This window comes from Branchiostoma lanceolatum, chromosome 2 (genome assembly GCF_035083965.1).
Source record: "Branchiostoma lanceolatum isolate klBraLanc5 chromosome 2, klBraLanc5.hap2, whole genome shotgun sequence".
In the NCBI taxonomy this organism is placed as follows: Eukaryota; Metazoa; Chordata; class Leptocardii; order Amphioxiformes; family Branchiostomatidae; genus Branchiostoma; species Branchiostoma lanceolatum.
The window spans coordinates 9,150,947-9,159,455 of NC_089723.1; positions in this window are offsets into that span (position 1 = coordinate 9,150,947).

Consider the following 8,509-nt stretch of genomic DNA (forward strand, 5'->3'; position numbering starts at 1 on the left):
GACCCTTGTGGTTCGATTTTACTGGTGCATCTGTCATAACAGATGATAAGTCATCATGATCGACAGATACTGAGTCGACATGGGACGTGATACCAGTCACAATACATTTCTGACACAGCCAATTATCAGTAGCATCCTTACTATCAGATTCATCTGCGCAGGTTGCGTGGAACCAAGTATCACATAAACTACATGAAATTCCTTTTCCTACCCTTTGATAACAAAGTCCACATGGGAATCTGGAGGCCCTGGGTCCTGGGTTGGGAGACACATCACCAGACAGGAGTATGGCCAGACAGGAAAGCAGGTTTAACGTCCGTCTAGTTCTGTCAGTTACAGTCGACGATGGTGCCAGGCGTGTAAGTCCATACAGTCCAGGGTTGACCTTCACGATGCTGGTACTCTGGGTTATCCAGCTTCCAGTTTCAGCACTTACTTTGCTAAAAGTCCTTTCCCATGTAGGAATAGTAACAGGGCGCGGGAGAACCGCTAGGGCTAACACTAACATAAACAAAGCCCTGGGGATGCCGAGTACGACAGTGCCCCGAGTGACGGTAGAAAACCCTTGAACTACAAACATAATTCACGTAAGGTCAAACACTACTCTATAGTAACATTACTGTCTTAAGAAATACTCACAGTGTCAACAATACCTCTCAAGCTAGCTACAGTAGCTGGTCGTTCCAAGATGGAGTGTTTGCCTTCTCATATCTAAAAGACTACAAATATCGGAAAGAGAGGTCAAAAATGCAGGAAAGAGTTAATGTTAAGCAAGTAATAAGTACTTATCTTTGAAACTGATTCACCACAGAATCTGATGGTGACGTTTGAAAGAGATTTTCAGTGGATTTAGGAATGGATTTTGAGGCAGAAATCAAACAGCAACCATCTTGGACCACATTGATATGCAAATATGTATATAGGGAACATGGATTGCATGATATTACACAGGAAACACAGTTTACATCAATTGCCTGTGGCTGTGTCAGAGATGATACCATTTCCTTGAAAATGTACAAGGAAATTGCATCGGGACATGACATAGGTAGATTAAAAGTCTCTGAGCCTGTCTTAGACGAACATGATAACTATCACAACACAGAAAGGCAATGGATAACTGATTGACAAACTCCACACCTATACATGCCCCCTCACCAATACTTTATTTCCCTCTAAAGTAACACGTCTGCTATGCCGAGTTTCAACAAAAAAAATTCACCGCAACCAAAAACGTTATGCAACATGTATATATCCTTGTTACAACAAAATGAAAACCATCATCGTCATCCAGTGGTCTCTGCATCTGCAGTCGTGGAAACGCCCCGCAGCTGCATTCAGTCTTTCTTCATCTTCCTCCACTGTGCATTGTAGTCCTGGAGGAGAATTCTAGAAGAGAAATAAAGAAACGTAAAAGGTATCAAACAAGTTATTCTGTTTTCTTTTTAATTCACAAAATTGCCTAATTTACATCAAGAGTCCTAGAACCATAATGTTCCACCATGGCCATAGAACAACATGCCTAAAATAATTAAGATAATTCAAGCTATCATTCTTTGATAGTGAACTAAATATATACTGGGTGTGCTATGAGACCACTAGTACTTCTTTCAGGTATCTCTTCCTTCGCTATTGCATTTTACTTGCATTTTACAAGAACCATTAGTCTTTCAGTAGACGAAAAATGTCACTGGTTTGCGAATACTAAATGTTATAGAAAACAGTTGCAAAGTTAAAGTTATCAATATCTTCGAGATTAGGTTGATAAAAAAGGAACTGTTTATCTACCTCAGCAAAATGAACAGCTGTGTTTGTGTTCAGCAGCAAGGACAGGAGTGGCTGTACGTATGGCAGCTGTGTTGTTCAGCACCAAGGACAGGTGTGGTTGTATGTATGGTAGGCGTGGTGTTCAGCACCAAGGACAAGTGTGGCTGTATCTATGACAGGTGTTGTGTTCATCACCAAGGATAGGTGTAGTTGTATGTTTGACAGCTTTGTTGTTCAGCACCATTGACATCTGTGTTGTTCAGCACCATTGACAGCTGTGTTGTTCAGCACCAATGACAGGTGTGGTTGTATGTTTGGCAGCTGTGTTCAGCAACAAGGACAGGAGTGGTTTTATCTATGATAGCTGTGGTGTTAAGCACCAAGGACAGGTGTGATTGTATGTCTGACAGCTATGGTGTTCAGCACCAAGGCCGGTGTGGTTGTATGTCTGGTATATCTGACAGGTGTGATTGTTTGTCTGACAGCTGTGTTGTTCAGCACCAAGGACAGGTGTGGCTGCATGTCTGACAGGTGTGGTGTTCAGCACCAAAGACGGTGTGGTTGTATGTCTGACAGGTGTGGTGTTCAGCACCAAGGACGGTGTGGTTGTATGTCTGACAGGTGTGGCTGTATGCATGGCAGCTGTGGTGTTCAACACCAAGGGTAGAGCTGTGTTGTTCAGGACCAAGGACAGGTGTGGTTGTACGTCTGACATCTCTGGTTTTCAGAACCAAGGACAGGTGTGGCTGCATGTATGACAGGTGAGGTGTACAACACCAAGGACAGGTGTGGTTGTATGTATGACAGCTGTGGTGTTCAATACCAAGGACAGGTTGTGGCTGTATGTTTGACAGCTGTGTTCTTCAGCACCATGGACAGGTGTGGTTGTATGTATGACAACTGTGGTGTTCAACACCAAGGACAGGCGTGGTTGTATGTATGGCATCGGTGGTGTTCAACACCAAGGACAGGTTGTGGTTATACGTTTTATAGCTGTGTTCATCAGCACCAAGGACAGCTGTGGTTATATGTCTGACAGCTTTGGTGTTCAACACCAAAGACAGGTTTGGTTGTATGTATGACAGCTGTGGTGTTCAACACCAAAGACAGGTGTGGTTGTATGTTTGACAGCTGTGTTCTTCAGTACCAAGGACATGTGTGGTTGTTTGTCTGACAGCTGTGGTGTTCAACAACAAAGACAGGTGTGGTTGTATGTTTGACAGCTGTGTTCTTCAGTACCAAGGACAGGTGTGGTTGTTTGTCTGACAGCTGTGGTGTTCAACACCAAAGACTGGTGTGGTTGTATGTATGACAGCTGTGGTGTTTAACACCAAGGACAGGTTGTGGTTGTATGTTTGACAGCTGTGTTCTTCAGTCCCAAGGACAGGTGTGGTTGTTTGTCTGACAGCTGTGGTGTTTAACACCAACGACTGGTGTGGTTGTATGTATGACAGCTGTGGTGTTCAACACCAAGGACAAGTTGTGGTTGTATGTTTGACAGGTTTGGATGTATGTATGACAGGTGTGGTGTTCAACACCAAGAACAGGTTGTGGTCGTATGTTTGACAGCTGTGTTGTTTAGCACCAAGGACAAGTATGGTTGCATGTTTGACAGCTGGGTTGTTCAGCACTAAGGACAGGTTTGGTTGTATCTATGACATCTGTGGTGTTCAGCACCAAGGACAAGTATGGTTGTATGTTTGACAGCTGTGTTGTTCAGCATAAAGGACAGGTTGTGGTTGTATGTTTGACAGCTGCGTTGGTCAGCACCAAGGACAGCTGTGGTTGTATGTCTGACAGCTGTGTTTTTCAGCACCAAGGACAGGTGTGGTCGTTTGTTTGACAGCTTTGGTGTTCAGCACCAAGGACAGGTGTGGTCGTATGTCTGACAGCTGTGTTGTTCAGCACCAAGGACAGGTGTGGTCGTATGTTTGACAGCTGTGGTGTTCAGTACCAAGGACAGGTGTGGCTGTATCTAGGCAGGTGTGTTTGATGTAAACAGCATAACTCGAGAAGCTGTGGATGGATGTCCCTGATATTTGGTAGGTGGGTGTCGATAAGATAAAGGTTACTTAAACCTTGATAATGGGATTCCTGGCGACTTCCTACGGTAATGCTGCAAAACTTAAATGTATGTGTGTTGTATGTGGACAACATAACTCTGAAAGCTATGAACAGATCCTTGTCATTGTTGATAGGAGGGTAGGGGTTGGGAAAACATGTCTAGTTCGATAATGGGCCTCCTATCAGCTCCATACAGTACTGCACTGGAACTTTAAAGGGTTGTGATTTTTAAGTACTAGTACAAGATAGCTCTTGGAGCAAAGATTGAGTAGTGTGAGTTTTAATCACGGTGAGCGGCTGGTTTGGAACTGCAGTGGGTGTTTTTCTTGGAACCTTTGGAAGAGGATAACTATGGAAGAGATTGATGGCTTTTCATTAGATTTTTTTTCAAACATAAGTATGTTGAATGGTGATTAACGTATTGAGAGGTATGTTATGTAAATGAGGACCTATTCTACATAATTATTGAGGTAAAAGTGGTCTACAGCGGCTGTGCATACTGTGACATGCAACTTAACTTATCATAACAGCTAGGGTACTGGGATTTAGGTCAATAGATTAACATATGACAAGCACTGCTAGTGGGTCGTTGCAAAGCAAGTCTCTGGTTTCGGTTGTTTAGGAATCTAGATAGCTAAAGTGATGATTGAAACAGTAAGATGCTAATTTTTCAAATCAGAAGCTAATCTGCATAATCAATGAGGAAATTTTATAAATCCGCCACATACAAAGATAGGATTTTCAAATATACACATCTAAGGTAAATGTCACAGAGAAAAATAGGTATATCGCTAGATATCAATTATGCAAATGAATTAATCATTTCATTGATAAGAAATCTAATAAAATACCTTAGTGGATATAAATGACGGGAGTTTGATACCTGCATCTGTTGCATGACTTGGGGCGAGAAGAAGCCCCGACAATTTGATTTTATCTCAAGAATATGCCATTTCTGATGTCTTATTGGTGTTAGGCAGTAGCGGTGAAACTGGCTCCTTGTTAGCAATGTCTTCCATCTTAGGAGAGACCAATGCCGTCATAGGAAACCAGCCGGTATGCCTGGAGAGTCTATGTAAGCTTTTTTGCTTATTTTGCACGCACCATGCTCCGCTCTCCATTTCTAAAGACACCACTCAAATGGAGTATAGCTAGTGTATGGCTATCTGCTGCTGAAAGTGTTAATTTCTGCGCGGGGAATGTTGCAGAGTCCGATCCTAGGGGAAAGGAGGTAGGCCGACCTATCTCCACCGGCCCGGATTCAAAGACACCTGCTGTCGAAAGGGTTAATTTCTAAGCGGGGAGTGTTGCAGAGTCCGATCCAAGGGGGAAGGAGGTAGGCAGACCTATCTCCACCGGCCCGGATTCAAAGACGCCTGCTGTCGAAAGGGTTAATTTCTGCGCGGGGAATGTCGCAGAGTCCGATCCAAGGGGGAAGGAGGTAGGCAGACCTATCTCCACCGGCCCGGATTCAAAGACGCCTGCTGCCGAAAGGGTTTTTGTGCGGGGAATGTTGCAGAGTCTGATCCAAGGAGGAAGGAGGTAGGCAGACCTATCTCCACCGGCCCGGATTCAAAGACGCCTGCTGTCGAAAGGGTTAATTTCTGCGCGGGGAATGTCGCAGAGTCCGATCCAAGGGGGAAGGAGGTAGGCAGACCTATCTCCACCGGCCCGGATTCAAAGACGCCTGCTGCCGAAAGGGTTAATTTCTGCGCGGGGAGTGTTGCAGAGTCCGATCCAAGGGGGAAGGAGGTAGGTAGACCTATCTCCACCGGCCCGGATTCAAAGACGCCTGCTGCCGAAAGGGTTTTTGCGCGGGGAATGTTGCAGAGTCCGATCCAAGGGGGAAGGAGGTAGGCAGACCTATCTCCACCGGCCCGGATTCAAAGACGCCTGCTGTCGAAAGGGTTAATTTTTGCATGGGGAATGTCGCGGCGTCCGATCCAAGGGGGAAGGAGGTAGGCAGACCTATCTCCACCGGCCCGGATTCAAAGACGCCTGCTGCCGAAAGTGTTTTTGCGCGGGGAATGTTGCAGAGTCTGATCCAAGGGGAAAGGAGGTAGGCAGACCTATCTCCACCGGCCCGGATTCAAAGACGCCTGCTGTTGAAAGGGTTAATTTTTGCGTGGGGAATGTCGCGGCGTCCGATCCAAGGGGGAAGGAGGTAGGCAGACCTATCTCCACCGGCCCGGATTCAAAGACGCCTGCTGTCGAAAGGGTTAATTTCTGCGCGGGGAATGTCGCAGAGTCCGATCCAAGGGGGGTGGAGGTAGGCAGACCTATCTCCACCGGCCCGGATTCAAAGACGCCTGCTGCCGAAAGTGTTTTTGCGCGGGGAATGTTGCAGAGTCCGATCCAAGGGGGAAGGAGGTAGGCAGACCTATCTCCACCGGCCCGGATTCAAAGACGCCTGCTGTCGAAAGGGTTAATTTCTGCGCGGGGAATGTCGCAGAGTCCGATCCAAGGGGGGTGGAGGTAGGCAGACCTATCTCCACCGGTCCGGATTCAAAGACGCCTGCTGCCGAAAGGGTTAATTTCTGCGCGGGGAGTGTTGCAGAGTCCGATCCAAGGGGGAAGGAGGTAGGTAGACCTATCTCCACCGGCCCGGATTCAAAGACGCCTGCTGAGAAAAGGTTTAATTTCTTCGTGGGGAGTGTTACAGAGTCCGATCCTAGGGGGGAAGAGGTAGGCAGACCTATAAGCTCTTCTATGAAGTCTGGTTATAAAGCTAGGGGCGAGAAGAAGCCCCGACAATTTGACTTGCCATGTCTGACGTCTTTCTGGTGTAGCAGTGCTCAGTAGCGGTGAGGTCCCTTGTTAGCAATGCCTCCCATATTAGGCGAGACCAATGCCGTCATAGGAAACCAGCCGGTATGCCTGGAGAGTCTTTGTAAGCTCTGTTGCTTATTTTGCACGTACCATGCTTCGCTCTCCCTTTTCAAGACACCCCTCATATTATGTATGGCTTAAGGGGCGAGAAGAAGCCCTGATAATTTGACTTTCCATGTCTGACGTCTTTTGGGTGTTAGGCAGTAGCGGTGAGGTCCCTTGTTAGCAATGCCTCCCATCTTAGGCGAGACCAATGCCGTCATAGGAAACCAGCCGGTATGCCTGGAGAGTCTATGTAAGCTCTGTTGCTTGTTTTGCACGTACCATGCTTCGCTCTCCCTTTTCACGACACCCCTCAAATGAAGTATGGCTAGGGGCGAGAAGAAGCCCTGACAAATTTGACTTGCAAAGTCTGATGTCTTTCGGGTGTTAGGCAGTAGCGGTGAGGTCCCTTGTTAGCAATGCCTCCCATCTTAGGCAAGACCAATGCCGTCATAGGAAACCAGCCGGTACGCCTGGAGAGTCTATGTAAGCTCTGTTGCTTATTTTGCACGTACCATGCTTCGCTCTTCATTTTCAAGACACCCCTCAAATGAAGTATGGCTAGGGGCGAGAAGAAGCCGTGACAATTTGACTTGCAAAGTCTGACGTCTTTTGGGTGTAAGGCAGTAGCGGTGAGGTCCCTTGTTAGCAATGCCTCCCATCTCAGGCAAGACCAATGCCGTCATAGGAAACCAGCCGGTACGCCTTGAGAGTCTATGTAAGCTCTGTTGCTTATTTTGCACGTACCATGCTTCGATCTCCATTTTCAAGACACCCCTCAAATGAAGTATGGCTAGGGGCGAGAAGAAGCCCTGACAATTTCACTTGCCATGTCTGACGTCTTTTGGGTGTAAGGCAGTAGCGGTGAGGTCCCTTGTTAGCAATGCCTCCCATATTAGGCGAGACCAATGCCGTCATAGGAAACCAGCCGGTACGCCTGGAGAGTCTATGTAAGCTCTGTTGCTTATTTTGCACGTACCATGCTTCGCTCTCCATTTTTCAAGACACCCCTCATGTGAAGTATGGCTAGGGGCGAGAAGAAGCCCCGACAATTTCACTTGCCATTTCTGACGTCTTTCGGGTGTTAGGCAGTAGCGGTAAAACTGGCTCCTTGTTAGCAATGCCTCCCATCTTAGGCGAGACCAATGCCGTCATAGGAAACCAGCCGGTATGCCTGGAGAGTCATGTAAGCTCTTTTGCTTATTTTGCACGTACCATGCTTCGCTCTCCATTTTTCAAGACACCCCTCATGTGAAGTATGGCTTAGGGCGAGAAGAAGCCCGGACAATTTGACTTGGCATGTCTGACGTCTTTCGGGTGTTAGGCAGTAGCGGTAAAACTGGCTCCTTGTTAGCAATGCCTCCCATCTTAGGCGAGACCAATGCCGTCATAGGAAACCAGCCGGTATGCCTGGAGAGTCATGTAATCTCTTTTGCTTATTTTGCACGTACCATGCTTTGCTCTCCATTTTTCAAGATTTTCACAATTCACATATACAATTGATGTATGCTAAGGTTTTCATATTATGGGAATAAGGTCCTCATTTGCATAGATTACATCAATCAATGATCTTCTGTGCCCAATCAACACAGTGCCCAATTATGCAAGTCATATTTTAGCAAACTAAGCTCATTTAGCATCCTTTCGTTTATTATGCAAATGAGGCCCTTATTTGGTTGATACATGTCTGATAATGTTCATCTTTACTTTGAACTTCAAAATGCCGTTGAAATCATTCCCACTATACGGTATCATGACATTTTACATTCATTATGTTAATGAAGTTGTTTCTTGCTTGACATACATTTTC